Genomic DNA, 19,507 nt, shown 5'->3' with positions numbered 1-19,507 from the left:
TTCCTTAAGGCGTCATTTGCTAACACAATGTATTGTCCTTTTGGCGGAAGTAGATCAAAGGAACATTTTAATTTCATTTGAAACTGTGCATCATCCTGACAGAGAAGCAAAGCCGCAGTAACAACAACAACCACCCCCCCCCGCCCCCAAAACCGGCAAACCACATAAACTTTTACAAAGAAAATAAAAGCAAGTTTGACATGAAACCCCTTCCTGTCTCGGAAAGTTCATTTTAAAGGTCTCCTCTGTAAATCTAAAGTGCAAACACTAGGCTAAGGTAGTGAGTGGCTGGAATTTGCATGCTGATAAGAGAAGGCTGTTGTACTTACAGTGACAGAGGGCAGGCTGCGGAAGAAAAGCTGTTTGTGTTAGCCTGAGAGTCACCCAGGGCTGCAATGAGAGGAGTGGGAGTGCCAAGCTGGATACACCTTCACCGCATCTCATCACATCTGCCAGCCTCTCTCTCCCTCTCTCTTTCATTTCCACATTCCCTTTGTTCCTGAAAAAAAAAATCTACACGTCACATCAGAGTCCCCAGATGCAGTCTACACCAAAGAAAAAAAATGAATAATTCAATCAAACTGTGCATCGTCTCTAAGGCAATAAATCTATTGCACTTAAAGAAACGAAGGGTAATTACCGCTATGGAATTAGAATCAGGCCAAAGAGCGGAGGGATCCCATGGTCTGTAAACTCCACGGTCAAATAAAGTTGCATTTACCTAATCCTTTGACATCTCCAATGTAAACTAAGGGGGAGGATCTGAACTTATTCCGGATGGGCTTGAAAATGCTTGGAGTGAGGGTCACAAAAGCAGAGAGAGTGATCAGTGACAATACAATGCAATGGAGTAAAGTGATACAGTGGATCCCCTCCAGGTCCATTCCCCCCTAGTGAACAGCGGATCACACTGCGCTCCACAAATGCAGCATGGATCATTTGCAGTGAATGGCAGCCTTACCTGCTTTTAGAGCTCAAACAGAGGCTTACAAAAAGTCATTGTGATCGGCAATTTGTTCCACGCTCGGGCTAAAAAAAGCTGTAAAGGATTTGCACCAACAGCGATTGACTAGAAACGCTGTGACTGACTTCTGAATTTGTCCTAGGCTGAGTTTAGGGAATGTCTGACAGGGAGGGAGGGAAAACACGCTCGAGATCTGATCCAAGTTAGTCAGAAGAAGGCAGTGCTGGTAAGAAAGCCCTGCGACGAACCGACCTAGGATGGGATGGACGATAGCTACATTTGTTCCCCTATTCCTCCTCTAAAGTTGCCCTTTCGTCTCGGAGGTAAGATGACTCTATATTGTGTTTATTCTCTCCATGCAATTCAGGTCCAAAGAGACACGGTCCGGTGTAAACAGGATCGCAATTTAGGGATGTTTCTCCCTCCCATCATTACTGCTAACATGTAGTTAGAGTTTAAAATCTTGATCTGTTGCTTTACACGTTCTTTGTAAACTACTCCTGTAAAAACAGGTGAGATTAAGATTGATAAACGGACCTTGCCCCTAGTTCTGAACTTTCAGAAGTGCACAGAGCCGGCTGAATTAAAATCCTTTCCATTTATACGGAAGACTTGCAGCTTTTATACTTTATACCGTTTTTAATAGGCAGGTTTGATTTATCCAAAACATTAATGGAATTGTTATTCCAATAAAGGTAGCCACACTTGCCAGTCTCTCTGCTTGCCTGGGCTTTGTTTATGTGCTTAAAACGCCACCCTGAGGTCAGCGCAAATAAGGCAGCCAAGGCAAAAGCCTGCCAAGGAGTTTTCGGATTAGCACTTTGCAAAGCAAAACAAACAGTGTCAGTAGCATCGGGAAAGTCATCGAAGAATCTCGTTTTGGCAACCCCAGTTCTAATGGCTCTGCTAATGAACTTGGGATAAGGGAGGATCAATCAGGATCTTCCCTCTCTTTCAGCCACATTGATGGACTCGGGAAAACATATGCAGAGAGATTTATATAAATTGAGGAAGTGAAGTGGGGATAGAAATACTGAAACGCATCCACTACTTCGCTTCCCAACCATCTGCTCCCAAATCCCGCTTCGCTTCTACACCTTTTGTACTGTGGACCATACCAACGATGGTTTCCACCGCAGAAACCAGCGCCTGATAGAGAGAATACCTCTTTACCCATCTTTACAAAGTAACCTGGGGAGCGAGGGTTTATACAGTCCCACTCACTCAAGGAAGTTTCTCCTCACATCCTCAGAGCACGGGCCTCAGAGCATCTCTGACTTCCCCACCAGATCCCCAGACTCTAGGCAAATTCAGGGCAAGTGCACTGCCCAGGTTTCCCTGGAGCCTTTCAGTTTGTCTCTCGATTTGGAGGTGGGGCTGAGTCTGGTTTATAATCTTTGCTGAATGGTTTGAATGAAAGAGGAATTATGGAAACACGTTGCTGTAACCTATAAGGGACCTCCTAGGGTCGAGGCTTGGCTTAGGTCGAGGGCAATAATTACCACACTGGGTTTGTCTATTTTCAACTGGCCAGACATAAGAAAGTTATCACAACAAAACAATGTCATGGAACAGGTCTTGTTCTACCTCGAAGCTATGGAAATACGTGATGGCATCGTGTAAACTGCCAGCCCTGCTTTCACTAAGTTTACATCGAGATCAAGAAAAAAAATACAGGGTGACTTTTAGAAGCTGAGACCTACTGTAGCTGGTGGTCTCCTTTTCTGAACCACAGCAAAGCATTCATCATATCGAGTCACTCTTAACTGGAAGAGCAGTAACTTCCCTGGCAAATGTACAGTCATCAAACTTTTTTAATTGCAGTCTGGACTAGTGCAATAGTGTCTCCTACAAATGAATCTTGAGAAGGGTGGTAAGAAACTCGGCTAATTGAATGAAGAATTCAAACTTCATTTAATGAGAGTGACTAGAATCAACACTACCAATGAATTCTGGATACATAGCAGGTACAGAAACAGAGGGACTAACTAATGTGACTGCTGAAGAAGCAAAAATATCAGCTAAAAAGAAGCTGTATACTCCCACTCTGAGTAGTTCAGCTACTAGATTTGTCTGAGCCCTTCTTCTTGGTAAAAACTAATTTGTAACTTCCATTTGTATACCCTTCTGAAACTATGGGTAAAATACCTTAACAGATACAAAAATGTACCTTGAGATAAATTATTTAACACTGATATTCCAGTAGACTTTAAAGGCCATGTATTAGAGACTCACAACCATCATTACAACATATTTTGTCACATGCTCCTGCAGCATACACCTGTGTGGCCTGTTCTACTATATGATATTCCCACCTTTAAAGATAGTTCTGGGGTACTTAAATTGACTTTGTTAAAATGTTATTATTTAATAAATGAAGAAAGGCAAAAAGAAATACTACCTCATTTAAACACACACACACACAAACACTGAAAGGGTTGGGAGGGAAGACAGGATTAAAGCACCCTCTAGCAGGTACTAAGTAACCCATTGTTCCCATATTTCATATTATAGCCCAGTGAGCTAAGTGTAGATTACTGGTGTAAATATAACTGTTACTGAATATTTTTTCCCAAACCCCCAGTTACTAAAAAGCCTGTGTTAAATAGGGCTACTCTGATCCACTATGAAAATTCCAAGTGTTTATCAGTCCACAGAGTTCCTTATTTCTTAGTGGCAATGCCCTAATCTAATGTTGCACATTAGGATGCAAAATGAAGCACGTAAGTAGAGCACTTATATACTGTCTATAAGATACACCTATGCTTTACCCCATTGGTGTGTGTTTGTTTCGTGCATCAAAAGGGAAAAAAATATGTTTTAAAGAGACTGATATAATCACAAAAGCGTGAACAATTGGTGAAAGAAAAGAAAGAAAGAAAGAAAGAAAGAAAGAAAGAAAAGCTCAAATGAGAGAACAAATACACACAGCTATCTTTGAACTAAGGGCATGCCTACATTGTAAATACAGCCACTGCCACTAAGTCACATATGTATGCCACATAATAGGAAGAAAAGTGATTGTCAGGTATAGGACAATAGTTCTGTATCCCATACTATTCATAACAACACTTTGCACTTTCATATTACATTGATTTCAAGATGCACTTGTGGATTTGCTACAGTATGGGCCTGATCCTGTTAGGCCCATGTCATTGTCAGTTATTACAGTGGGAGTTTAGCCTGAGTTAAAGACTGATGGTTCAGGCTCTGTGTACTTAGGAAGGATCTTTTTTATTAGCAGGGTTAGAAATATTGAAGTAGTTGAATAGATATACAAAAAAAGATCATGAAGTGGGGGACAAAAACAAGACATTGAGTTTTACTAAGCAGATGAGTTTTGCATGAAATTTATAAATAAATATTGCAAGGCTGTTTCCTTTCCTTCTTCACTTCTAAGAATATTATTTTAATTTTTTCACCACAGTCTGTTGCTGGAACTTACTGAGACAAACAAAACTGGGTCAAAAGCAAGTCACTTACCAATCTATTGATAAGTGGCTACATTTTGTAAATGGTTTTCTAAACCAGAAACGTTAGGTAGAAACTGCTGAAAGTATTGGATAGTTTTAGACTGAAATGTGACAATTTCAATCTATTTTTAACATTCAATTATTCATAACTTTTCTTATCGGCTAGTACCAAGTTCAGGGCCTGATCCTGCAGTCCTTACTCAATTCAACCTCATACTGACTGCTTTAGGACTTTTGCTGAGAGTAAGCACTGCAGGATTTGGCTCATAGTGTTTTATTTCTTATCTGTGTCAATGATCGACAAGTCACATGCACGAAATAATATACATTCGTAATATAAAGCACACCTTGTTTACCACCAGTGCAAGTTAGAATCCATAAAATTGCGTTATGACAGCAAAACTTCTGTGTAAATCTTTACAACCTATAGCTATAAACTAACTTGAAACAAGCTATCTTAAATTGGTACTACACTTCTGATTCAAGTAAAACATCCACCAACCTCAATGTGAATATTGCCTGAATAACAGAGTGCATAGTCAAGCCCTTTCTACTCAGTGACATTCAAAAAGGCTCCAGATTAATACAATCACATAGTCACACTGAAGATGTGTATTTAATATGCAAAAATCATGCAATTTAGAAAAAGTCAGCTTCTTAATATTTAAATAATAGAATAAACGACTTTTTAAAGGCTTGTTTATTATTCTGTCATTATGGGCCAGATTCTGAAGACATTTATATAAGTAACAACCTACATGAGCCCCCCCAGGGAAGCAAAGCTACTCACATGTATAAGTATTTGCAGGACTGGGACCTATGACTGCACAGATAAGACTAAATGTGCTTTATTTACTCCAAAATATAGCAATGTTGTATGTAGTAAATTCTGATAGTTGTTTTGGAATATTACATTGTAAAGTTTTTTAATAGCTGGTATATAGTTTGTCCTTGTTTTGATGCAATAATGTTTTTGACTATAATATGTAGCAGAGTTAAAACAAAAATGTTTACATAAAAATAAAAGGAGTACTTGTGGCACCTTAGAGACTAACCAATTTATTTGAGCATGAGCTTTCGTGAGCTACAGCTCACTTCATCGGATGCTCACGAAAGCTCATGCTCAAATAAATTGGTTAGTCTCTAAGGTGCCACAAGTACTCCTTTTCTTTTGCGAATACAGACTAACACGGCTGTTACTCTGAAACCTACATAAAAATAAGAATTCAGTTGCAAAACTGCAAAAGTATATTCTCTTGTAATATGCCTTTTGACAAAGTAGAGGAAGTATAGTTTTAAATTGAGCATTAAGTAAATAAATGTCAACCCTGTTCACTGGCATTAGCATACTTGAAATTGTAGTTTATAAATGTTTGAGAGCATCAGCATCATGATATGGTTGTCATAGAAACTGCAACAATATGTCATTTAAATTAATTTTCCATGCAGTGATGATAAAGTCTATGTCTACATCAGTTCTATAAAACAAGTTCCAAAAGTAGACTGAAGAGCAAGGAAGAAGAAATATAAATAGGAAACAGCACATTTCAAATTATTACTTGCTTAAAAAAAACAACGTGAGATACAACTTATTGTTAAAATTACAACTCAGTATGCAATTGAGTAGAATTTTATTTCAAAGAAAGCTGAGAGAACATTTACTTACTGAAAAATTATCAGTGCTCAGTGAACCAGATCTGGTCATATTTAAAAAAGGTATGATCAAGTCCAGTTTAGGAAATGTGAAGTATTAAACAATAAATTTTAAACCATGAATACTCTTTCTGTATGTATAAGGGGAAAAAAAAGTTTAACATTGCAGATCCAGAGCCATAACACAATTTAATATTTTTTTCAAGGTAGGAAACGTAACATGAATAGATTTATTTTTCCTCTATAATGCAGCTACTGTGTGTTATGAATGCTACCTTAAGTAAATCATTGCCAGACACACTCAATTGGCATTACTGACTTGATTATTAGAACAGAAAAGTTTACCAAAATAAAGACAGTGTTCTTTAAAAATAATAATCACACTATGATGATGTAAGAAGATTTAGCTCTTGATTTATCTGTCTTTTGCTACGTATGGAGCAACAACATTTACTCTGATTTCTCCTATTACATGTTTCATAAAAATATCCAATTCAATAGGGAGACTATGGAGGAAAATACTGAGCAACACTTAGTGAGAAAAATATATTGGATTTCTTATTTAACATATTTTAATGGTGATCAGGAAATATATAAGAATTTTGATACATTTAGTGAGTTGCCATACAGCTTTTTATATCCAAGACCTCTGAAATTATTTGAGGCTTGAAATAAGTCATCTTCACATAAATGAAAGCTAACAATGTTATTTTTTTAAAAAAAGAGAGACTGAAGTAGCTATCTGCAGTAGAGAAAGAAGAAACATCTAGAGCTATTCTTCTTGATAGGATTAAGGAGTGCTACAAAAGAAGCATTTAAATCTCTAGTTTTCCCTGACAATTAACAATGAAAAGCAGATGTTTACAAAGCTATTTTATATGCTGGTTTATAAGATGCTAAAAGATGGTTTGTGGATGGTAAGAAGGAAGAGCTGGATAACTGCTTGCCTGGTGTATATTTAAAAGCATTTTCATTGGCTCAGTTATTGTTAATAATGAAAGAAACACTTTGCGCTGTGTGTGACTATAGAAAACTGCCATCATAAAGTCCTCAAAAAACTCTTAAGATGTAATTTACAAAGATAATAATAATACAGAATTATTTCACTTCTCTGAATGCTACACATTTGCATACCAGGACTGTGTACAATATACTCATAATGCACATTCATAACAACAAGGACTTCTGAACACTGCAACTACAGCACAAGATCTGTGCATTAAACAATCTACAGTTCCAAGTTTTCCTTTTGGGTGTGAAACTGTTTGTCTCTGTAACCCAGGTGCTAGCTGTCTACACAAAAGAGGTCCACATTCAGCTCTATACCTTCACTGTGTATGATAATCTAGTGAATATCATAAAATACTACAAAACAGCAACAGTCTTATTTACCCAGTGTCATTTTGAAAAATGGCAAATTATTTAACATGAATTTGAGAGAAAGCCTTGCCTAAGAATGCATCCGATGAAGTGAGCTGTAGCTCACGAAAGCTTATGCTCAAATAAATTTGTTAGTCTCTAAGGTGCCACAAGTACTCCTTTTCTTTTTGCCTAAGGTTGAGAGTCTGCAGATGTGAAGTCTACTCCTGGTTCTGCTACAGACGGATGGAGTGATTTTGACCAAGTAACTTTGGCCAAATGTTTTTCGACCCCAGCTTAGGCACATTTATTGTGATTTGTATGCTTACATTGGGTACATGCAAAAATATGTCTGTCAAAAATCAGACCTACACCTTCTGGGTTCTCAGTCTTATCCATGAAATGGAGATTATCCTATTTTACCTATCTTATAGGGTTGTCAGGATATTTAATTAGATTCCTTACCTGATGATCAAGCAATCTTTATGCATAAAAAGGACTTGGATTAAGGGTCCCAATCTTGCAAAGACTTGTGCACATGCTTACATTTACACAGTCTAAGGAGTCCTGCTGACTTTAAGGTGACTTCTCACTGTGCAAAACATTAAGCAGATGTGTAGGTCTTTACAAGACCGGGGCCTAAATTAATGGGACTATTTACATGTGTAAAGTTACTCACATGCTTAAGAGTTTGCAGGATCAGGCCCAAGGTTTGTGAAGCTCTTTGAAACCTTCAGATAGAAGGAATTACAGAAGTATTATAAATATTATTAATCAAATGTATTCTGGTACAAGTAGGAGGACATATAGTAAATTCAACATTTTTTAAAAATTCATTGACTTGTGATATTTAAACACATTTGTAAAAAAGGTTTTACATTTCTATTTTCTAAAAATAATTCCTAAGATTTAATCATAAACATAAAAAGACCTTCATTTATCACTTGTGACCTACCAGTGCCTGAGTATTTTGGTTTTTATCTCAGACTCTGAATAAATTCTAATTTCAGTTAATGCCCACATTGTTTCTTTTATTTATCTAGTTGTGAATGAATGTATTCCAGTAAATTATGGAAATATTCAATTCATATTACCTGACCAGATTTAGTTTTCTCAATCTAGACTCTTGAACTACTCTACATCCCTACACATAGATGTGTATTCCTAGAATAAAATTTATGCTGCTACTGTAGTTTAGTGTGTAACAATATACAGAGTAAATTAAGGCCCCAGTCCTGCAAACATACATACTTGGACTACTCGTGGGTAAAGATGAGCATGTGTGTAAATGTTTGCAGGATTGGAGCCCAAGGAAGCAATAATTTAACGTAATATAGGACCATATTCTCCCAAACTGAATTATTTATGTATACAATAGCAAGAAGTTATTGAGCAATATTTTGTATCTATTTGCAAAATGCCAAGGGGCAAATCCCCCTCCAATAGCTGTGATTGGCACAGGAAACAGGGGCAAGGGAAGGAAACCAATCCCTCAGGCTGCAGCAGCCTGCATTAGTACTGTGCCCAAACACTGTGTGGGGAAATAATCAACCCATTGCAGCTCACCAGCTCACTCCAATCCAAAATCCTACTGCACTGAAACACACAGCATGCCCCCACAGAGCTCGGTTGCATGCCAAAAGCGGTGTGTAGACCCCTGTCTGGCTCCCGAAATCCTGGCACCTGTCCCATGAGCAGCAGAATAGCACCAGTTCGGCTACCGGCAGAACCCTCCATAGCCCCACAGAAGGGGGCAGGATTTTATCCCAGTCTCATTTACTACTTTGCTGTTATTTCAATTTGATATTTTAACAACATAGAGCTGCAACTGTTTTAGGCTATGATCTGAAATGTCTGATTGTGAGGTTTCAGTTCTGTATATTCGTATTTTACATGCCCTTTCAATGAGCTATCTAACATATGCAATAGGAATTTATGCCCAAAGTGGACAGCCTCGTTAAAAAATAAGTTAAAATAGGAGATGTTCACATTCAAGAGCAAAACCGTCCATGGCTGTGGTTGTTAGAATTAAAAAGCACAACACTATGAGCAAAAAGAAAGTATTCTTGACTCAGCATTGCTTTTCCCCCTGCTATCTTCCGATCAGAAAAAAAATATTTATTTCATTCCTTTACTATGGTAATTTTCCACCTTAGGGTTACAACCCAAAAGGGGTTTGTAAAGATGTGCTAAGCAGTCATAGATTTTTCTATAGAACTCATTTCTCCCCCGATTCTGTAGTTCTTATGGTTGCAGGGAAAACTGCCATGTTAGAGGTTTACTGAATATATAATATTGGGGAATATGGAATGTGTGATTTTCAGTGAGAATGTACAAATTATATTATTTAATACACTTTTAAAATGTGAGATTATCACATTTATTTAACTTGAGTGTAAACACCTACTCTGATCATAGGCAAACAGCTTTTAAAAAATATACCAACTAATTATTGCATACTACAGATGTGGTGCTGTGGCATATAAAGAATAAGGGATTCTTGAATACTGTCAAGGGATTCTGGACTATGGAATTACAGAAGAAAACCTGGGAGTGTTTTAGAGGCTGTGCTAGTATTGATAGCAAACTAGGGCTTCATATTATTATTTGCAAACTCCACTCCAAAAACATAATGAGGGTTTCCAAAAACGTAACGGACAAAGTAAGCAGTTGTGTGTGGAGGACCCAGCATATTACCAAAACAATTAAATTTCTGGCATTGCTTTATTGTATGTAAAAAGATCAGCAATTAATAATCTGTTTCTCATATGTTTATGGAAATTTTCTTTTGGGCTTTTTGAATTTTTCTTTTGATCCTACTCTCCCTATATGCAGGCAAAACTCCCATTTATTTTAAAGGAGTTTTGCCTGAGTAAGAATGGTAGAATCAGGAAAGCTGATGAAACAACTGAGGTTTGTTAATAGGAAAATCAAGTTGATGTTCCTATAATTTTCTTCATTACGGGGATGAAAATGTGCACTCTTTGTAACTGAGTAAACTCACACTTGGGTTACTACTGTAACTCTTGTTCAGTCTCACCTCCTGTCTTTTACTGTTGGTTGCTCTCACTCTGCCTCACTTCTAAGATTAGTGTGTAAACTCTTCAGAAGAGGGAGTATGGAGCAGATCCTCATCTGGTGTAAATTGTCATACCTCCATCAAAGTCAATGGACCAACGATAATTTACACCACCTGAGGATCTGCCTCCATCTCTTTATTTGATATGTAAAGAAACTTGCGCACTTTGGGACACTGTATAAATAATTTTAAAACAAAATTTTAAAAAACACTCTTCTCACAACTCTATTGTTTTCCTAACCTCTCTCTCTCATTCATATATATATATATACACACACACACACATATATATATATGCTTCTGCAATATAGATGACAAATCTGACCTTTATACTGGGACAGATAAAAGGCATCTTTTAGGAAATGTTGATCTGGAGCGGAGACTAGTGATGAAGAGACCCCACTTCTAACTGGAATCTCGACTAAAACGATTGTGTTTATTTGAAAATGTTGGAAATGTTTCTTAGCAACACCAATCCAACTGACAATTTCCACTCTTCCCTTGCCCCCCTCCTCCACCTCTTTGCACCTCCTTTGAAAACATTGTAGAACAATCAATGACATAACATGGGAAAAAATTTCCAAAGGTCAAGACAAGGAGTGCTACAGGATAATACTAATATTTTAGCACATGAAGGAAACTATTTGCAGCTGAATGACAGCAATGGGTAGCAGCACCAATGGGTTATAAGGGAATAACATTAAAGGGGCCAAAAGTAGGGATCAGGGGTCACAGAGTCTACAGTGATTGGTGGGGGCTTGAAGTTGAGACCGTGAAGAGGTCAAGAGCAAAATGAGGCTTTATGTAGGTGGTTTGGATACTTTCTTCAGAGCCAAATGGCTCCTGGATTAGGACTCCGGAAACAAAGGTTTTCAGAGTTTAAAAGGTCTTGTAAATTTTGGCAATTTGTAGCCAAAAGAAACTTAGTTTACTGGACTGCCCTAGCTGAGATTACAAAAGTAAAGTTTAATTGATTAAATCTAGTTGGCAAATATACTGGCTCCCCCAGTACCCCGCCTGCTGTGCTCTGGCTTATTCTGTGGCATTCCCTGTGAGTTAAACATAAACCACCTGGGCAGATGTGCCATAGTAATTTTCCCAATGTTTAGCTCATTGGGAATGCCATAGAATAGGCCAGAACACAGCAAGAGGTAGCCTGGTAGTGCTGGGGGAGAATGGGTTCTTCCCTCTCGAGATCTCCTGCATACACCAAGGTGGGCAATATGTGCAGGAATGCCCCCTCACTAGGATGTCTCTCTGGCACCTTTCTTGTGGGGTGGAGCTTAGAGGGGCATTCCTCCTCTTTCCATGGACCTCCTTAGGTCTTACAATAGGGGAGAACACCCAGCAAGATTTAATTCACCATGTCCCTCATAGTTCTATTTTAGCTCACAGGGCAAGGAATGGCAGATGAATCTATAGGTGGTGCGGGGTGTGTGGTGGGATTAGGAGCCTATTAAAGATGGAAGTGGTGGTCTCTGAAAAGCCTTCTAAGGAAAGTTGGGGAAGAGGGGACAAGCCCAGCTAAAGAGTCATGGTTACAGGGCTAGCTGCACCTTTGACCCCCTCTGGTCTCTCTCAGTGCACACCTTCAGGTGGCTAGACCCCATGCCTTCACCTCACTCAGGATGTAATACTGTAATTCTCCTACTTTTAGACCAGGCCCCAGGTTACAGCACCGTGATTCAACTGTGCTTATCAGCAGGCCCAACAACGTTCAGCACCTGCAAATCTTCCCTTCATGAGGTTGTAGCCAGTGGTCAATACAGGTGATCTGAGAGTCTTCTCAGACAAAGTATTGTATAATCTTAACAGTCGGAATACACTAAAGCATAAGAGAAAAGGAATTTTAAAACAATAAAAGGGCCAGGAGTGCTGGAACAATTTTTATAGTGAGGGTGCTGAGAGCCACTGAACCAAACTGTAAACCCTGTATATAATAGAATCCACTTCAAGCCAGGGGGTGCGGTAGCACCCCCAGCACCTCTAGTTCCAGCACCAATGAAAAGGGCTATGAGTACATCTCTCTTCTTAAAGCTCACCATCCCCCAGATGCTTAGGAAGGCTAACTGCTTCAGACCCCCAAGCAGAAATCTGTCTATGTTAGTCTGTTCTATGCAAACAGCTCCCTGATATCTGCAGTCCCACTCTGGGCAGAGGACGAGTTTTTAACTGTTACAGTCCTTTTGATCTGTTTATCCTCAGCCCTGGCAAAAAAGCTGTGTTACTTTAGCTTGAGCCTGGAAGTAGCATTTTTGCACCTAATAGCTCAGGCATTGTGTCCCAAATGATCCCCCAACATGTTTATTGGGAGGTTGCTTATCTAGATCCATTGTGTTGCTTTCTTGCTTGCTTCCTAACAGCCCTGCTATTAACCTAAACCTACATATGTATACATTAAATATTCCAATAAACCCAATATACCCATACGGTAACTACCCTAATAACCAGGTCACATACTGTATTGATAAAATACTTCATATCAGCCTGACATCATTCACATAGGGCCTATGGGATTATCTTGATTTGGGACAATTCTGAAGAACCTTCTGTGGCTTAGGGGGGAAGCAGCTGGGCCATGAGCCTCTAAAGGCTCACTGGGGCTGGAGGCTGTCAAGGTGCTAAAGACCCTCTGAGGCTCACAGGGAGATGGAGGGAGGAGTCTTCATACCCAGGACCATCTCCTCAGGGAGAAGGATGAGGTAAGGTGTGTCTCTTTACTCCATGGGACCCCTGCTGGAAAGCAGTAGAGGGGAGTGATGATTCTCTCCATAGTTCTGCAGACCTCCAAGTCTTTGGAGATCCCAGTTCTAAGGACATTAGACAGTTGATAGGAGGGGAGCTGCATTTTGATGCATATCCCAAATTATGCATAAGGGAAGCCCTCATTCTCTGGTTCTTAGGAGGTGGACTCATTTTGTATGGATCTTAGGATATTTGCAGCATCAGAATCCCTCTCCAGTGGATGGTGGTTAGCAGGACACTTCATGGGCAGCAGAGCTAGGGTGTATAATTTCCTCCCAACCCTGTGATATTTGAAAAGCTGCAGGATTGGGACGCCCTCCTTGCAAACTTCTGAAGGAACAGGGCTCTTCTCCAGTGGAACTTCGGGGGGGGAGGGGCGAGGGTTGTTTGTTTTGTTTTTACACAGCAATTCTTACAACAAAGTTAAGATGAAATTAAGGTTGCCGGTCCATATCAATGTTGTGAGAGTAGGTTACATAGGAGAATAAACAAGACAAAAAATTAGAAACCTAGGGAATTCAAAATTAAGGTTTCTCTTCCACAACAAGTCAAAGTCACACTCAGATCACTACCACTACGTTAACTCTGCCCCAACAGAGACAAGAAACACCAAAGCTTGTACTGGGGGAGAAAGGCAAACTCAGAATTCTACTTCATGAAAAAGTCATCAAGAAGTCAAGTCAAGTGGTACTAATGCTACAGTAGAAATTGGGCTGCCTGCAGAGTAGCTGTAATAAGCTTACTTCAAATGTATTCCACTGCAGATTCATTTTCCAGGCACACCCCAAAATACTAGACTTAAACATCTGCCACTGTACACCTAGGGAAATCACTTTCAAATTCATAGCAGACATATTTCCTGCTCCTTTAGAAGTTCAAATGTGTATTCTTAGTTAACAAATTATACACAATTACATATTGTCTTCAAGTGTCATACATTATTAAAGCCCATTTTTAAAACACAAAGTTTGCCCATTCCCCTACGTCACACATCATATTGGAAATCGATTATGGCACCATTCCTCCTCCATTCACTGTATATTAAAATTACAGGTATACTCAGTTACAGTGGGCTCTGGACTTTATTAAAGTAGCATTTACTAACAAACAATTTCAAGTAGCTCTCCAGGCCTGAAGTTGACCAACTAGAAACTGATAAGTTGGTCCATGAATCAAATAAACAATTTTACAATCAATGACTTCTCTTGCTTCAAAATGTCCAACCACTACACATAAAGACTTCATTAAGCTAGACTGTAAAAACAACATTATGCAATATGCACCTTTAACATTTTTGTGCACTAAATTTTAATTTATTTCAATATGTTACTGAGCTTTTCTTGGAGTGAAAAACAGCGATCAATTACATTGATCTTTTTTAAAAAAATCCTATTTTTAATTGACAAAAATCTGATCTTTTAAATCCCATTACTCATGTAATGTTAGTATAAAAGTGATAGTTGCATAAAAATAAAGTGCAATGAATTATCTCTGTATCTAAATACAAGTATCTGAGTGGTGACACAAAGCCAGGACAAAAAATAACCTTTGCACACATAACAGCTTGATTAAGTATCTAGAGGGCAATTTTAGTCCTGATTCCATTGCCCAGTAGTTCAACATTCATATTCCGTATATGTGTCTTAAACAATAATCTCATTGATTAATATTATTTGTATTATAATAGTACCTAGGGGCCACAACCAACAGCAGGACCCCATTGTGCTAAGCACAACACAAACACATAGTAAGAGACCGATTCTGCCATGAAGAACTTATGATCTACACAGACAAGACAGACAGAAGGTGGAAGAAAGGGATACAACATAAAATTGGGACACAGAAAGATTAAGTAACTTGTCCAAGGTCACACAGGAAGTTATGACAGAGCTGGGAAACGAACCCTGCTTTCAAGTCCAAATGCAGTGCTTTATCCACAAGACCAGACCTTCTTCCTAATTCCCTTCATTCAAAATTATATGTGTAGTTTTGTTTGCCTTTCTCCAGAATCTGAATGAGTAGTACTAACTCACTCAAAATTCACAATGAAATAAATGGGAACTTTACATGAATTTTATGCAGGATATTTAGGACCTTTTTGTGTTTCTGCATTAAAATCTGATCCTGAGAGGGGCTGAGTCCCAAACAAGTTCCAACAGCATCTCTCTAGATCAGGACCAGGTCAGATCAGCTTCTCTCTCTCTCTCTCTCTTTTTTTTTTTTTTTTTTTGGCAGAGGGGGAGAAGGGGGCAACTAAAGACTTTCTTTTGCTAAATGCATATTGGAGAGTCTTTGCGGGCCAAATCTTCACCCACCAATGGTAGAATGAGTCAGGTTGCATTTGAAGATTGCCCTTGAAGTCTTGTGAAAATACAAATAATAGAAGTGTGAGTAGGAGAATAATCTGACTGTTACAATTAACCCCTTTTGTTAGCATGGTGCTAATATTTATGTCACCTACCTATCCAGGAAAAAATTCCACAGAATTAAATTTTAGAGAGAGAGAGAGAAAGTCACATATATAATTAACATAAAAATTATTCATAATTAATAATTCACATACATAAGTCTCCACATACATATATATTTTTAAGGAGAGAGAAATTATTCCTAGGCAGTCTATGCTCATTACCTCTAGGGGAAATGTTCATGCAGGCTTTTCCTACAGAAATGTACATAGTCATAGGTCTTATTATGGACACATTTTTAAAAGCTTCTGCAACAGTAGATCTGTAACTTAATCAAAGGGTATAAACTAACCATTCCCCCCCCACTTTTTTTTGTATGTTTAAATAGACAAGTTTTTTAAAAGGCTGGTATAAGTTAATCATATAAAATAATACCCCCACAGAACTCTTGCCATTTAAACATTCATGAGTAAATATACGCTTATTGTAGTGAGGATCTAACAGCACTCACATGATACAGGCACAGTATAGGTAAGTATTATGCAGGCTTCCTCACATAGCTCTATTGATACACCTCAGTGTCACTCCCCACAACACATTTTCTTTTCTGTTGTTTCTCTAATCATAATTCCTACCTTCAAGACAGAGGCTGCCATTTATGTGATTGTAAAAACAGAACTGACCACTCGTGAGGCTGGAAATTGCTGGGTTCCCCGCGAAGGTCAAAATGCTCATAGAAGGATGGGAATCAAAATCAACCACAAGGCCGCAAAATGTTTGTCCCAGCCTTTAAACAAAGCCCCACTCCCACCCCATATCTGCTGTCTCTGATTAATATCCTGCCTCTGCTTGGAATACGCAACTGCGTGCCACCATTACTGCCATTGTGACAGCATAACTAACCCCTGTTTAGACCTGGAATTACCAGGTTGCAACAGTAGATTAAAATAAAAGAAACATGCGTTAATAAAGCTGATGGAAAAAATCTAAGCAATTTATTCTGCTGACCTCTACATTATGCCCGGGGGCATTGTGGCCACCACAAAACTAAACAGTGTGCTGAAGTGATCCACCTTGGAAGATAAGATCAGAATACATTTTCAATTGCAGATAAGATTTTAGTTTAGCTTCAATCTCAGTCTGCTCTTCTGTGTGGTCAATTCTGCAAAGAAATTTCTCAGCCACCCACTATTCCTGTTTTATCACTAAAGTACATAGAAGAATTTTCTCCCCCCTCCCTTTGTCTACTGGAGATTTTTCATTGTAGAAAGGCTTCCGCCAGGACAATTAGTTTAAGCAGTTCAAACTCATATTTATCTGGACAGCCTCACATAAGCTCATAAATGAACATGATGGAGAAAGTTCACAAGTGAAACATGCTAGAGTTTCGCAGACCATAAGAACAGCCATACTGGGTCAGATCAAAGGTCCATCTAGCCCAATATCCTGTCTTCTGACAATAGCCAGTGCCTGATGCTTCAAAGGCAATGAACAGAACAGGTAATCATCAAGTAATCCATCCCCTGTAGCCCATTCCCAGCTTCTGGCAAACAGAGGCTAGGGACACCACCCTGCCCATCCTGGCTAATAGCTATTGAAGGACCTATCCTCCACGAATTTATCTAGGTCTTTTTTGAACCCTGTTATAGTCTTGGCCATCACAACATCCTCTGACAAGGAGTTCCACAGGTTCACTGTGTATTGTGTGAAAAAATACTTCCTTCTGTTTGTTTTAAACCTACTGCTGCCTATTAATTTCATTTGGTGACCCCTTGTGTCAGTGAGGAATAAATAATACTTCCTTATTTACTTTCTCCACAGCAGTCATGATTTTATAGACCTCTATCATATCCCCCCTTTGTCATCTCTTTTCCAAAATGAAAAGTCCCCTTCTTATTAATCTCTCCTCATACGGAAGCTGTTCCATACCCCTAATCATTTTTGTTGTCCTTTTCTGAACCTTTTCCAATTTCAATATATCTTTTTTGAAATGGGGCAACCACATCTGCACGCAGCACTCAAGATGTGGGGGTAACATGGATTTATGTAGCGGCAATATGATATTTTCTGTCTTATTATCTATTCCTTTCTTAATAATTCTTAACATTCTGTTCACCTTTTTGATTTCCGCTGCACATTGAGTGGATGTTTTCAGAGAATGATCCACAATGACTCCAAGATCTCTTTTTTGAGTGGTAACAGCTAATTTAGACCCCATCATTTTATATGTATAATTGGAAGATTCTAGTTATCCTGGAGTAAACATGGCATGAGTCTGTGCAAAATTTCACATAGAAAAAAAGCCTTACTCAAATTTGCAAAGGAATTTAAATTCAATGTTTACCCAAACTGCACATTAAAAAAAAGCAAAATATTGCAAGCATTCTAAACATGCATAAAACAAAAAAGTAAAACCCAAGGGCAAGTTAAATAATGGTAACTTACAACTTACATTCCATCATGCATATCATTTCAGTATATGGCAATATATGGAACAGCTATATTCATTCTAACTAGGTTTTGAAACTTTCCCTTCATCCCCTCCTAACCTCTGAGGTAAAGTCCTGCAGTGAAGTTGTTGAGGAAGTACTGGTGCATCACTAAGCAGTATTTTGTCAAAGGGATTCTAGATAATAGAATCCAGGCCCACAATCAGCAATCTGAGAAGGAAGAAGCGGATCCCAAGAGGAGTTCTTAATTGTGTTTCAGAAGGAGACACCATGAAGTGGGAAGATAAGCCTCTTAGACAGAAACATCCGGAACAGGGAACATCCTGCCCACAACCACTAGCTTGAATGCGTGAGCAAGTGACATATAATCAAGTGACTTGTTTCCAGGACCTATGTTCCTTGCCCTCCTCTTCCATGCCTCATCCTGCCTCTGTGAGACAACTTGCCCTACTCCCGCCACACCATCCAAGCCCTGCTGTATATTATGGTGATTTATCTAACTGATACTAATTTTTCCAAGTGTTCAAAGATGTATTAGACATCTCACAAAATACCCAAGTCAAAACAGTCACTCTACTGAAATGCTCAGCATTTTTATGGCACTCCTCACAGTAGAATGAGATTGCCCAAATAGTTTTCAGTATCCAGATGGTGCTATGAAACGTCATTGTTTAAGGTGCTCTCAACAACAGTGTTTTCAATCACAACAAATTTGGGTTGTTGACAGACGGTATCGCTTATTTTCCCCAAGACCACTCTTTTTGGGATAGTTCTCCTTCACGTTTACAAATGTTGCTCAGAACCCACCACACTCCAGCAACATCACAAATGCATTTTAAATCATTGTAGTTTGTAGGCACCACAGAAATAATAATGAAATAGGCCTTGTGGCATCCTGTGACATATTGTAAGTATTATCCCCATTTTACATAGAGGTCACAAAGGATGTCTGTAGCAGAGTTGCAAGCAATACCCTGATATCTAATTCCCCATCCTATGTCTTTACCACGAGACCATCCTAAATTCCACTGCTGTTTAGCCACACTGAATCTTATCAAAGACACCAAACCGGAGATAATTCTTTTTCTAAGAAATAAACCTAACATGCATACAAAATGTAGCATTGATAGACCCTATGACAGATCTTCAGCAGCATATACTTCCAGGAATAACCAGTGCACAGTTACCATTCCTGATATACTATTCATTCATACACCAATATCCATAATCATTGGATTCTACTGAATAACCAATGGTCAAATTAAAACTCTTTGATCCCAATAACAATTTAAACTTTCAATGAATGAGAGCTGAATGCTAGGAGAAGAAAATGAATTGCTATAATGATTGTACTAAAATCCAGTGTTCATTGTTAA

General features: G+C 38.6%; 1 protein-coding gene and 1 long non-coding RNA gene across 3 annotated transcripts in view; one reads left to right on the top strand and one right to left on the bottom strand.

Annotated features, from left to right (window-relative positions):
* SOX6 (SRY-box transcription factor 6) overlaps positions 1–458 on the bottom strand; it is a 451,605-nt gene extending 451,147 nt beyond the window's left edge. For both annotated transcript variants that reach the window (XM_048853489.2, XM_048853504.2), the window contains exon 1: positions 330–458. The gene's annotated coding sequence lies outside the window, so the exon portion shown is untranslated. The remainder of the gene's footprint in view (positions 1–329) is intronic.
* Positions 459–995: 537 nt separating this feature from the next.
* LOC125638342 (uncharacterized) overlaps positions 996–19,507 on the top strand; it is a 37,608-nt gene continuing 19,096 nt past the window's right edge. The window contains exon 1 of the long non-coding RNA XR_012668892.1: positions 996–1,287. This is a non-coding gene — a long non-coding RNA (uncharacterized LOC125638342). The remainder of the gene's footprint in view (positions 1,288–19,507) is intronic.

The sequence above is a fragment of the Caretta caretta genome, chromosome 6, assembly GCF_965140235.1.
Source record: "Caretta caretta isolate rCarCar2 chromosome 6, rCarCar1.hap1, whole genome shotgun sequence".
Classification (NCBI taxonomy): domain Eukaryota; kingdom Metazoa; phylum Chordata; order Testudines; family Cheloniidae; genus Caretta; species Caretta caretta.
The sequence above is the reverse complement of the archived record's forward strand: the minus strand, read 5'-3'. Positions and strand labels throughout refer to the sequence as shown.